Source organism: Danio aesculapii, chromosome 15, assembly GCF_903798145.1.
Source record: "Danio aesculapii chromosome 15, fDanAes4.1, whole genome shotgun sequence".
Taxonomy (NCBI): domain Eukaryota; kingdom Metazoa; phylum Chordata; class Actinopteri; order Cypriniformes; family Danionidae; genus Danio; species Danio aesculapii.
Window position 1 is genome coordinate 16,492,370 of NC_079449.1, and position 14,450 is coordinate 16,506,819.

A 14,450-nucleotide genomic window follows, 5' to 3' on the forward strand; every position below is an offset into this window, starting at 1 on the left:
CTCAAACCAGCAACTTTTTTACTGTATGGTGACAGCACTACCCACTGTGCCACCGCACCGCCCGAACCGGAATTATATTTGAGAATTCTTATCTTATTTCTAGACCAAAAATCAAAATGTCAAAGCGAAAACATAGATTATTTTACTTAACCCATTGGCAGATTATTTGACTTGTTTCAAGTTTAATGTAATTTTGACTTATTACTTCTAAAAGTTAAAAACTAAATATTCTACTGGATTTAAATTGAATTTATGAATTGAGACAAAAACTCCAAATAAGAAAAGCATTTTTTTGCATTGTGATTATTCAATTTCTGTCTCTAAATACTATTTGACTCTCCAGAAAAAATAACATTTAAATTGAAATATTCAAACTATTGGGTGAAACTGTATGTATATCACAATATATAATCGCAGAAAAATAACATTTTGCAAGATCAGATTTTTTTGTGTAGCTCTACGGTCAATCTAAAAACACATTCTTAATGCCTACAAAAATAAAGTCTTAAATGTATTATTACTCTGACAACACAGGGCAAAAGAAAAGGAGAAAAATTAAGAAAGAACAGAGAGAGACATACCCAATAAAATCAATCTCCCACCACCAAGACAAATCTAGTCAGCAAGATTGGATTCATTGTGATGCATGAGTGCACTTGTGCGTAACAAGTTGAAATCTACACACACACACACACACACACACACACACACACACACACACACACACACACACACACACGCGCACACACACACACACACACACACACAAAGAGAGATACACAAACTGCACATTACTGCAAGGTCAAAATATTCCAGACCACCAGGCACCGCCCAGCCCCCTGTCAACCCGATTGCAGGACTGCAGAATAAACTGTCATTCACACGAAGATACGATTCCTACACAATGATTCACCTGCAACGGGCGGCTGTCAGTCTCGTATGTCTGCTTTACTTAACATCAATCTGACAGCATCTGTCCAGCACGCACAAGGCCAACACCAAACCCTAAACATGACAGGACAGAATGCTGACTTGCTTTTTTCTGGTTGGATTTTATGCACAATCAACCATGGCTGATTTCTTGCCATCAACACCAGTAATCATCACCAGTAGTGAATAAATCTAGATACAGTGTATCTCAATATCTGAGCTAAAAAATCAGCAGCATTTTTAAAGCAAAAAACAAAAGGTCAAAGAATATGCATTAACATCCTACTCGAAGCAGACTCACAGCACTGCAGTAAAGCATTTGTACATGTCTGTGATTATGCGGTTCGATTGCATAATTTAAAAATGTTGAAGTAAGGATTATACTTTCATCCCTCTTCTCCAACAGATGAAGACACTGTGAAGGAAACAGCTGAGCATTTACCGTGCCAAAGCAGGCAACAGCTGCTATAGAGCAGACGGGCTGCTGGTGAAACATTCTCAAGACTGCGGTTCCTACTTTGTTTGAAAAGAATCATACTTTGTAGCAAAAGAGAATGTAAAACAAGCATATTTTTAGTGGGTTTCTGGTGTCTCTGTTCTCCATGGTTTCCATGGTATCCATGGTTTAAATTGGAATCAGAATTTGTAACTCAACACCTTATAGTTCATGTGAAGCAGAAGATAAGACTATTATTTCAGTATGTTGATGTACTTTCAACTGAAATGGGAGTATTGAGTTGGGGCGGGGCTTTTTTGGTGCATTATTCCCCCATAGAAACTAATGGTAAGAGGGGTGTAGTTAAGAATATGGTGGATAGAGCCATCAAACTGATGTCAACAGAGAAGAAATGGTCAGACTTCGATTGAAAATTACCAAACGCCAACTTGATTTCACCAAGACAGACATGTTCCTGGATTAACACCTATGTTGATCCTGGAACAACATTCATCCTTTCATTTATTTTCCTTTCGGCTTAGTCCCTTTATTAATCAGGTGTCGCCACAGCGGAATGAACCACCAACTTATCCCAGCATATGTTTTTTATACAGCGGATGCACCTTCCAGCCGCAACCCATCACTGGGAAACACCCATACACTATGGACAATTTAGCTTACCCAATTCATCAATAGCGCATGTCTTTGGACTGTGGGGGAAACCGGAACACCCTGAGGAAACCCAAGCGAACACAGGGAGAACATGCAAACTCCACAAAGAAATGCATTAAGGGATAAGTTTACTGTTTATGTTAAATTTAGGCTTTTGGTTAGGTTTATGCACTTCTACATGATGGTTATCCAACTATTTGTAACAAGGGAGGTGAGGGTCCAAATGCAGTTTATTTACAACTTAGTCCGGCAGGCAATGGTTATAACAGGAGCAAATGGTATCTTGAGGGTAATGCAAAGACTTAGTCGTGGTCACAGGCAAAGAGGTCAGTGCAGGTGGCAAATAGCATAAACAATAAACTTGGCAAGGATCAAAAGGCACGGCAAGGCTAGACGGTTACAAGTGAACAAGACTCAGCAATGTGTGTGAGAATGTGAGGTGTATATAAAGTCCATAGTTAGCATTTTCCCAGATGTCCTATTGCACCTTTAAGTAAGATTTGAAATATTTCCATGTGCCCTTTCCTTCCATTAAGCTGTTTTTGAAAGGATTTATTATATCAAGTGCTTCAAATCCATTTAAATAATATGAAGATTGTGTTGTGAAGCCCCATTCTCACCAAGAACAACAACTAGCATGCTAACTTTTAAAACACTTTTCAAGTGTGAGCCATGTTTTGGTTGGACTTAGCTCACTTTACTTTGGCTTGGTTTGCTTTTCAACTGTACTGCTTCAAAGGACTACAGACATATTTATATAGTTGCCCTGCCGTTCCGGGTCACCAGATCCACTCCTCACGTACCAACAAGAGGAACAACTGCAGCTCATCTACTAATCACTTAAAATAAATCAATTAAAAATAAATGCTGCAAACTACTTTTTTAATCTATCAGATTTGGTATCATGTGATTCTCTATGGCCAATTGATGATCTGCACTGTTTACACATCATTTTTTCACATCGGTTTAGTACGGTACAGCTGTCATGGAACCTCACCTGAGGTAGTACTAAAAAAATACCAGGTTCTAGATACTGTACACGGTGGAAATCTCAAAAGCAGGCCATATTAAGCCTTTAAACTCACTGGCCACTTTATTAGGTATAATTTGGACCAAAAGGATTAAGACTCTGATTTCAAAAGGGGGTCCAACCCGGTACTAGTAAGGTGTACCTAATAATGTGGCTGGTGAGTGTATGTAAAGTGGAAAAGCATCATTAGCATTCATCTCCACTGGAAAATACCATGTTGTTTACTATCAGTTCACAGTGCAGTTTGTCATCTGTCACTTTAAGTGCTTGAACTGATTTTGATTGGCTGTCAATGCTTCGTTTGTTAATCCAATGAAATATATAGTTTATCTGTGCTGCTATAGCTTTTGCTGTAATGTAAACTTTGCTGCTGTTTTATATTTGAAATTACTTTTATAACAATATCTTCATTGTTATGGCTATAGTCATCCTCCTTGGTGTGATTCGAGCTTATATAGACTAAAATCTAGAAAAGATGAGAAATATATGAGCTGTAAATTGTTTTCAGGTACAGTAGTTTGCATTAAATGGTGGATAATTTTAGACACAGCATGCATTAACACAGCATAATTACACCACTTCGCTCATTAACAAACCTGTCTTTTTAAAACAACTCCAATTATGTCTTCCATTGCTTTCATATCAAATTAAATATTTAAAATGTCATTTACTCACTTTGACAAGCTTAAAAAAACAACAGAAAAGAACTGATGCATGCAACACTGAGAATGGCTTAAATTTGGTCTGTTTCTCTAGTGAAATGTATGTCACGCATGAGCAGCAGTGCATGATGGAGGAAATTGGTTGAAAAAGGCCATTAAAGGGAGACTTTTGAGGGAACACAAATGATGCAGAGACATTTGGATGTACAGTCATGCTGCACTGATTTTTTTGTAGCATCTGTGGATAATGTGTATTAAACGCTGGATTAAATGCTTCGTAATTATTTTTGAGAAGTTTATTAATATGAATATACAATTACTTTTTCTGTGTTGTTGATTCTGGAAATATGCTCCCATTCATTTATCACATAGGGATTTTAAGAATAGTTTAAGTAAAAGCATTTAAGCCATAAACCAAACCAGCAACAAGAAGACAACATTACACATGTTGATTTTAGGCAAAATAGCATATGAAAACTGGGTAAAAATGTCTAAAGTAGTAGACTGTGTACTTAATGGAAAGTATTACATGAAGCATTGCAAATGACACATCAACTTAACAACAGTTGAGAAATGTACATTAATTTGAACAAAATGTCATTTGGGGGGCGACGCAGTAGGAAGTGCTGTTACCTCACAGCAAGAAGGTCGCTGGTTTGAGCCTCAGCTGGGTCAGTTGGCGTTTCTGTGTGGAGTTTGCATGTTCTCCTTGCGTACGTGTGGGTTTCCTCCAGGTGCTCGGAAGGCTAAATTGTCTGTAGTGTATAATTGTGTGTGTGTGTGTGTGGATGTTTCCCAGAGATGGGTTGCGGCTGGAAGGGCATCCGCTGCGTAAAACATATGCTGGATAATTTGGCGGTTCATTCAGCTGTGGTGACCCCAGATTAATAAAGGGACTAAGCCGAAAAGAAAACTAATGAATGAATGAAAATGTCATTTGTAATCTGGTTGCATCTACAGAAACGTTGTATACAACATAGTTTGAAAAATCTGCATTTATACAAATATTCAGCATTTTGAGACGGACTTGATAACATCATTTGTGGTCCTTCATAGGAGTGGGTGGAAATAAAGATTTGTTTCATTGTGTTTTGCACTCACTCATTAGTGTAATTATCTGTACAGATTGATGGGTCAAGTAGTTTTCTGGACATGTTCTGCTATTAATCATGATTAAAAGAATACATCAATTGAGTTAACGCAAACATGTTTCAACAAGTGTATTCAATTATTTAGCCTTAGAGATCATGATATAATCATTTATCATTTACACTGCGGATGCCCTTCCAGCTGCAACCCATCACTGGGAAACATCTACACACAGTCATTCACACACATACACTATGGACAATTTAGCCCACTCGAACACAGGGAGAACATGCAAACTTCACACGGAAATGCCAACTGACACAGCAGGGGCTCGAACAAGCGACCTTCTTGCAGTGAGACGATTGTGCTACCCACTGTGCCACCGTGCTTTCACCATGACAATATTACTATTAAAATAGTCAAATGCATTATTTCTTTGTTGTCAGATGATTATTAAGCCAATAATTATAAATAAACCATAATTTTTATATGATAAATAGGCATGGGATGATAACCATTTTCAAGGTATACTGCAATTTGGACAAGTCAAGGTTTTAATACTGCCAAAACTTTCTGTTATACCGTTTCTATGGTACATGTAAGATTTTTTATTGCGTTTTTGTTGTTGTTGTTGTTTCTAGGACAACAGTATCTCCAGCAGAAAAGAGATATAAAAATGTCATTTTAAAATGTAAAAAGTCTGTGTTTTTTAAACTAATGAAGACAGCTGCTATGTTTCCATCCAGAAACGCTAATTAAATTAATGTGCAAAACCAGAATATCGCATAAAAGATGTACAAATAAAGCAGCGTTTCATCCAATGAGTCAAAGAGAACAAAATCATCACTTCCTGATAAACTGGCGGCAAATATCAACAGTAAAAATTTAATTTGTGGCAGTAGGAGAAGCTGAGTGAATCTTTTCTTCATTTAATAAATGACTTGCGCCTCAGAAGACAAATGCCATGACACAATGAACGTGTGGTGGAAGGCTTGAGACGCGGAGCACAGATGCTCTTGACAGTTCTGGAGGTAATTATTATTGTAATAACACTAATATTGAAATGGTTATGACATTTTACGAAACCAGAGTACCCGGAGGAAGCCCACGCGAACGCAGGGAGAACATGCAAACTCCACACAGAAACGTCAACTGACCCAGCCAATTTCTTGCTGTGAGGCGACAGCACTACCTACTGCGCCACTGCGTCGACCCTGACATGTTTACAGTTTCAAAATATTTTAAATGTTTCTCTATATTGTATTCAAAAGGGAAAAAAATTATTTTAAAGAAGTGATTACAATACTGTGAAACAGTGATTTTTTTTATTAAAAACAAACATCAGTTTTAATGTTATGAACCACTTAAATTTATGTTGTCCATAAAAAAAATATTCTTAATATATAATGTAGATGATCCATCACCATATATTATCACAAAACCATAAAACTATACAGACACACCAAATAATATATATTATATAGTTTGTATATATATATATATATATATATATATATATATATATATATATATATATATATATATATATATATATATATAGTGCTCAGCATAATTGAGTACACCACATTTTGAAAATGAATATTTGTATCCAGTTCTCAGTGAATATGGGCAATGTATTTTAGTGCATTTAAACAAAACAGATTTATTAAACAGATATATTTATTAAAATAAATAAATTTTAGTCCCCAAACATATAAAAAATTTGAGTGAATACAATTAAATTCAAGCAAAATATTGCAAAAATAAATTACCACCTACAAAATTTCAACTACATTTTTCAATGTGTTTGCTTCTCTTGATTTTTCCTCTTTTTTAAATTTGTATGTAATATTTTTCTGTAACATTTACATTTGGGTGTACTAGTTGTTTGGCTGTTATTTTCGTAAGTTATTTTGTTAGATAAACTCCAGATTTGGTACTGACTAATCTAATGTATATGAACAAATATAATATTATATAGCTTCCTATTAAAAATATAAATTTAAAAGATAGATTTTTGAGGGGTGTACTTATATATAAGGGGAGAGGGGTAGTATATACAGTATATAAACACAATACATATAAAACTATATAGAGACAGCAGGAGTGGCCATAACCTAAAATAAAAAGCTATAAAAAGTGCAAATAATACGTCATGCGATAACATTCATCCTGCATGCAAAGTGAAACAATGGAAGATGAAAACAGTCACAGTTACTGTCAAACACGTTGACCTAAAGCACAGCCCCATGACATAAAGGGGAATCGACATCCTGCAGATATTTTAAGACTTCCTCACATCCTCTGATGGTGGACACTGAAGCCCCGTAACAGTCGATGGTAACATTTACAAAAAAACCTGGCTGATTTCAGCCGTCAGGCCATAAAGATGCGTGTTTCCAGTACAAATGTCAATGAATTATTCAACATATGTATCAGCGCATTCACCGCAATGACAAAATGTGTCTAATTTGGGAAGAGGCGACGGTAAGAAACAAGTGCACTCACGTGAAATGTGGGCCGGGTTTAGAGAAGAGTCAGCATATATAACGGGAGAAAGCGTTCTTCATTGTCAACGTCCGATAAATAGTCCCGGTTTTACGGTTTTTTGTTTTTTGTTTTCATTAAAAAACTGCAGTGCTTTTCTCCGAATGGGAGAGTCGGCAAGGAGGGGACAGTGAACTGAGATTGTGGGCGTATGCGAATGCAAAGACGTTTGCTCATTGGCCAGTAGTGGATTGGGAGGAGCTAAAACATCCTATAAGGGTTAGGATTTTAGAATATGTAATTATTTAAAATCTTACAGGCTGATCTGAATAGGGGTGATTCACTGGCAGTGGGGTTCATCCATATGACTCGAATCTTTTCTAACTCTCTAACAATTATCCTTTTGTACATAAGGTTAAAGACATCTCAATTAAGCTTCTCCATGAATATTATCCTGTTAAAAACTTTATTGTGTCAAGGTTCAAAATGAGTAACGAGCTGTACCTTTTGTGACTCACAATCAGAAACTGTTGTGCATATTTTTTGGCATTGTATTCATACAAGGAAACGTTGCCAAGATATCGGCCAGTTTATTGTTCATTTCATATATGATGAGTTTGAGCTTCGCTTTAAATAATTTTGACTTTTTACCTATGAGAAGCAATAGCAATGTTTATTTTCTTTGCAACTTAATAATCTTGCCAGCAAAGTATTTCATTCACAAATGCAAGGTCCTTTTTCTCATTTTGAAACAGAAATCAAGAATTGGTTGTACTCGCTACTGATATGTTGTTTGGCATTATTCCTTATTCCTGGATCTTTGTTCATCAGTTGTTCTTCACACCTGTATTCTTGAGCAAGTTTTACACTGTGAAACCCAACTTTATCAAATGAAATGAGTGTAGTTCACAGTACTCAAAAAGATTAGTTTTTTTAAACTCAAATGGTTTGTTGCTATCGGTTTTCTCAAATGGTTTGAGTTGACTTAACATATTGGGTTTTACAGTACTCCGATGGTTTGAGTTCTCTTCATTTTTTGGGTTTTACTGTCCTTAGATTGCTTTATTTATTCAAATGGATTAATCTCACAGTACTCATTAGGATTAGTTTTTTAACTTAAATGGTTTGTTGAAATCGGTTGCAATCGGTCCTCAAATGGTTTGCGTTACCTTAACCTTTTGGGTTTTACAGTGTGATAAAAAATAAAGATAAAATAAGATAAAATGTTTACTAAAAGATGTTCTCATATTCGTTAATTGAGTTATTCACGACATTTCTGAAGGATACAGTTTAATTTGCCATCATGTGTCGACAAGTATGTGTTATCAATTCACACAAGCAGTTTGTAAAAACAGAGATTAAAATAAAAATTGCTTGTCTGAACATGTAAAAGGTAAGGCTTAAAAATAAGACATGCTTTTCCCACAAATAGTAACGTTTGTTAGGTCTATAGACCATTTTGAGGGATCTAAGCAAAATCAAAGCTCCCAACATATGTCCTGTTTTACATATTTAATTTCTATAGCTTCCAAGAATCCAAAAAGAGTCACATATTGATAAATAATGTTATGATAGCTCTTTTCAAATTTCCTCTTGTTACAGTTATGAAATAGGTTGTTAACAAGCAGGAAATGTTCATGGGCCAATGACATGACCACGTTGAAATGGTCTATTTACAAAACCTTGTGGTTACCATGGTTTAACTAAACACCATTGTTACTGTGGTTTGATTTATTTGTATAAAAACCATGGTTAGTTTTTTGTAAGGGATGAAATTAATGCAGAAATTGTTAGCATATACCTTAAAAAACCGTAAACACTCAAAATAAAAAACACTCTAACAGCTGGATATATATTTATTTATTTATTTATTTATTTATTTATTTATTATTTGTCTTACAACTGATGGGCTACACGTTCTGGAAAGACAATATTTTTTCCTTCTATGAAAAAGATGGAGCAAAGGGGTATATGCACTCAGATTTTTAATTTGCAGACAGCCAGCTCGACGGCTTCCAGTGAACTCTTTTCATTACAAAATCGCCAAGTTTAAGTCTGATCTGTTTTCTTTAAAAATAAGTGATCTTCACTGCCTTATAGATATACGATATAAAGTGGGTCTCAATAAAGACAAGAAGCAATGCATTAAATTACATTTTTTTTACACCATCTCTTTAAAATATTAAAAATTGTTTCACCCCAGTGTTTTCAATGGAGTTTCTGCATTGAAGGCGCTAGAGTTTACGTGGTCTATCATCTTGTTTTAAGCTTGAACAACTAAATAAATGTTTACGTTTATTTAACTGATTGTATTTTAATTACATTACGATTTCGATGCTGTAAAAGGAACCTTAAAAAATTTAAGAGTCACATTAATCTTTTACCAGAAGTTTATTGTTGGCTGAAGAACACTAGTTGTGCATGGAGCCCATTGGTAGAAAAAAATGGGATTTGGTAGCTGTAAATGAACCCCAATGAATCGTTTACTTGAAAGACTCATTTGATTCACTCTCTTTTTTCAACTTGCTCCCTTATTAGGGGTCGCCACAGATAAACCGCCTCATTTGATTCATTAAAAAGCAATTCTTCCAGGAACGTTTGGCCACTGTGATGCACTCCAATCACAGCAATGCATTTCGAGACAGACTAAAAAACTAATTGAATCTTATTCGGGGATGCGATAAATTTATAAAAAATTAGATTATTTTAGTCATATTTAAAACCATAATACATTCCCAAGGGGAGGAGCCATATTAGTATACACCCTAAGGGATAACAGGTCATCTTGTTTCAATTCAGAATTCTGCCAAAAATATAAGAAGAAGGAGTCTCTTTGATGATATGAGTGAATGTAAGGCGGTGCAGGGTGGTGTCAGGAGTCTGCACAGTCCAGGGGTTGGGCTTTGTTTACAGTGGGTGGGGGAGAAAGGCTTTCATTATGAAGGTGCTTGTTGCTATGGTGACTGCATCCAGCCTGAGGCAGCCAGATGGCAAAGGCAGACTGTCTCCAGAGCCACGTTAGCAGACATAGACTGAACATTATTACACATTCACTCATCATCTGCATCATATGGTGTGCTCTGCCCCCCCAAAAATTTGCTGATGAATATGAGCATAATATTTTTTTATTATTGTGCATGTCTATAATACATAAATATTGAATGATTTTTACTTTAATATACATACGCATATATACAGTCAAGCCCAAAATTATTTATACCCCATGTTTTGTTTTTTACATTTTTTTCTGTTTATCACACTTTAATGTTTCAGATCCCAGCCGAGGCTCAAACCAGTAACCTTCTTGCTGTGAGGCGATGTCGCTACCCACTGTGCCACCGTGTCACCCTGTGATAAACCAGAGTTACATTATGTTTTAACCAAGTTGGTCCAAGTGGGAGAGATTACACCACAAGAAGGTTTGGTGACCTCCTAGAGGGAGGGACTTGCGCCACAAGTAGCCTTGGGTTTAGGTGGAGTAATAAAACACATCAGGTTACTGTGAGGTTGGGTTTAGGGTTGGGGTAGATAAAGACATTCATAAAGCACAATATTGGACTCCATGTCATGTACAAGACTTTAAATAAATAAAAACTCCAGGTTTGTTCAGCCCACTTGGAGCTCAAGTGCCACCCATTTGGAGCTGGCTCCAACCTCCGTTTATACCCTTCTCGTTTTAGCAGGGGGCAAAAACTTTTTCACACCAGGGCTATGTCCTTTTGGATGTTGTTTTCCCTTAATAATAAATTTCAAAACTGCATGATATGTTGTGTTATCTTAGACTTTGATGATCTGTGACATTAACGTGACAAACATGCAAAAAAAAAAAAACTATAATAAATCAGCACTTAAATATATACTGTGTTCAGCATATATGAGTACATCCCTCACAAATCTCTCATTTAAATTATTTTTTTCTGTAGGAAGCTTTACAAAATTGTATTTGAGCATGTACATTAGATTAGTCAGTACTGAAGGCAAATCAGGAGCTATTCTAATAAAATAACTAACGATAACGGTCCAAAAACTAGTACACCCAAATTTATGTTATGGAAAAAATAATAAAAACAAATTTTTAAAAAGTGGAAAAATCAAGAGAAGCAAAAATTGTGTTGACATTTTGTAGTTTGCAATAGTTTTTCTGCAATAAAAATATGTTTGGAGACTAAAATATTATTTTAATAAATATGTTTATTATTGTATTTTAGATGTTTAATCTGTTTAATAAATCTGTTTTGTTCAAATACACCAATATATATATATATATATGACCATATTCACTGAAAAATGGATAAAAACATTCATTTTCTAAATGGGGGGTTCTCATTTATGCTGAGCACTGTATATACACTCACTTTATTAGGTACACCTGTCTAACTTGTTGTGGTTATTTTGACCAGTCTGGCCATTTTCCTCTGGTATCAACAAGGTATTTGCGCCCACAGAACTAACACTCTCTGCATGTTTTCTCTTTTTCGGTCCATTCTCTTTAAACCCCAGAGATGGTTGTACATGAAAATCTCACAAGAAAATACTTAGACCAGCCAGTCTGGCACCAACAACCATACCACGTTCAAAGTCACTTAAATCACCTTTCTTCTCCATTCTGATGCTTGGTTTGAACTGCAGCAGATCGTCTTGACCATGTATACATGCCTAAATGCATTGAGTTGCTGTCATGTAATTGGCTGATTAAAAATTTGCGTTACAAGCAGTTGGACAGGTGTACCTAATAAAGTTTATATATATATATATATATATATATATATATATATATATATATATATATATATATATATATATATATATATATATATATATATATATATATATATATATATATATATATATGACAATTTTTCTAGTAAGAGAAGTTTTGAAATAAAGACATGATACTAGAGAATGACTAGACACAATTAACAATTCAAAATAAGCAAAAGAGCAATAATATGTAAGAACAAGAATAATTGTTTTGTAGAACAGAAAATACAACAATATACAACATAAGAATAAAATACAAACTGTAAGTGTTAGACAATACAGTACTGACTTCATACTGAAATAAAATCCAGCATTTCTGTTATTAAATATATTAAAAACAGTTTATTATAATATATTCCACAAATTTAAATATATCTCTTAACAATTCCTGGTAAGCATCGGAAATGAACTGAGACATATATGCAGCAGCTTGAATCCCACGTTCTGAAAACCTTTTCAAACACTAGCCAATACGCCATCTTTAAAATCAACTGGGCTATAATCATATCATGTTGACATTCAATCAGCGTTGACCCTTTATTCTCAGTTCTTTGACACTGATGATGATCCACTCACTCAAACACCCCCTTCCCCCAAAACACCACCCCCACTGGGTCTCCGGCTGTCTAGACCACCTAAAGCAGAGCCTATGATGATGTTATCTACCCTCCCTAATTCACGTCTTTATCAAGGATAAGCCCCCCTTAGCGTCTCATCATTCCTCATTACCCTTGAAGCTTAGCAGACAATAACGGCATCAAGTTGAACAGGAGATGTTGTAAACTGCATAACACAAAATTTAGAGAAATATATCATGCCTGAAAATGCAAAAATGACACTTAAGGTGCAGTATGTAAGTTTGGCACCCAGTGGTTGAACTAGGTATTACATTCCTGGATCAAAACAATCGTAGGCAGGTTGCCAGATTGAGGAGTGAGTCTGACTTAAGTCGTGTTCTAAATTAAAGCAACAACACGCGATAAAGGGAATATGTTCTAACCAACACCTCGAATTGATATATTAAAAATTGTTTCTATTTCTTGCAGCTGAACAACAGGACAAACTGTGATCACCTCAGGTACACCTCATGTGCTTTATTCAGTGTTAAATGCTAACAATGTGAGCTTGAATGCCATTTTCCACGGCATTTGTTGCCATACTACTAAAAGCAGTGCAGACAGTTTACCTCAGATCTTGAAAAGAAACCGTTTGAAACGGTGAAATAATGCAAATCACTGACATCAGCACCTTTAACCATCTTTGTGTGTCTTAGAGGATCTAGAATGGGTTTACATGCTCTGGAATGACTCAAATAAAGGTCTTTTTTCATTTCTGGAGCACTGAAAATCACAAATTACACCCATAGACCGGTCTGTCAGAGTAAACTGAATTTCAGACTTACATTCAGACCATTTATAGAACATTTTTAGAAATGAATTAGCTATTGGGTCAAAATAAAAAATAAATAAATAAAAACAACAAAAATGATAATTATTATTACTACTACTATTCGTCCAACAACACATTTTCTGACAGAATTTAATTTCATGCAAAATTGTATTTTAGGTGGTGCTCAACAACCAAGTATGCCAATGTGTTTTATGATTGGTATGTAAATAAAATCTGAGGGGATAATTAATCACGGCCATAACATTGTGTGGTTACACTTTACTTTATGGTGTCCTTGTTGAGGTGTAACAATATATTTAATGACTGATATTAATTGTTAATTGATATTAATTTACTTATACTTACTATATAATGCTTGCCTGTACTGTAACAGTTTTATTACTATAGCAAGTACACGCAGTGGTGGAAAGAGTTCTGAAAAATCATACTTAAGTAAAAGTGCCATTACTTGCCCAAAAATGTAGTGCAAGTAGAATAAAAGTATCTGTTGTAAATATTAATAATTAATAATGGTATGAGTAAAAAGTAGCCCTTTCAAAAGTACTCAGAGTAGTGAGTATTACTCTGTAAAAAGCTGATGCATTTACATATAATTTGTGGATGTGTGTAAACGTAACATTCTGTAGTGCATTTAGTTATTGCCCAGCAGGCACACAATGTCATAAGATGTTAATATTGAGTTAGATTTAGGTTGTTACGTCAGGTGACCAAAATGTCTAGCCAGCGTCCAAGGACATTTGATTTGGTTGATTTTAGGTTGTGTTAGAAAGTTGCCAAAATCGACTGTCGAGACAACATCTTAAACAAGCGTCATATTTATGTTAAATGCTGACATTTATTCATCGGGTATGGCAACCAAAATCCAATGTCTAATAGACGTCATAGTGGTAACGTCCACACAACGTCAAGCTGTAACATCATTAGATGCTGATTTTAGGTTTGACGTTGGACATTGACGTCAGCCTGAAATTGG

At 35.2% G+C, this 14,450-nt stretch overlaps 1 protein-coding gene across 1 annotated transcript in view; it reads right to left on the reverse strand.

Moving 5' to 3' along the window:
* trim3a (tripartite motif containing 3a) overlaps window positions 1–7,502 on the reverse strand; it is a 53,641-nt gene extending 46,139 nt beyond the window's left edge. The window contains exon 1 of the mRNA XM_056474444.1: window positions 7,328–7,502. The gene's annotated coding sequence lies outside the window, so the exon portion shown is untranslated. The remainder of the gene's footprint in view (window positions 1–7,327) is intronic.
* Window positions 7,503–14,450: the final 6,948 nt, after the last annotated feature.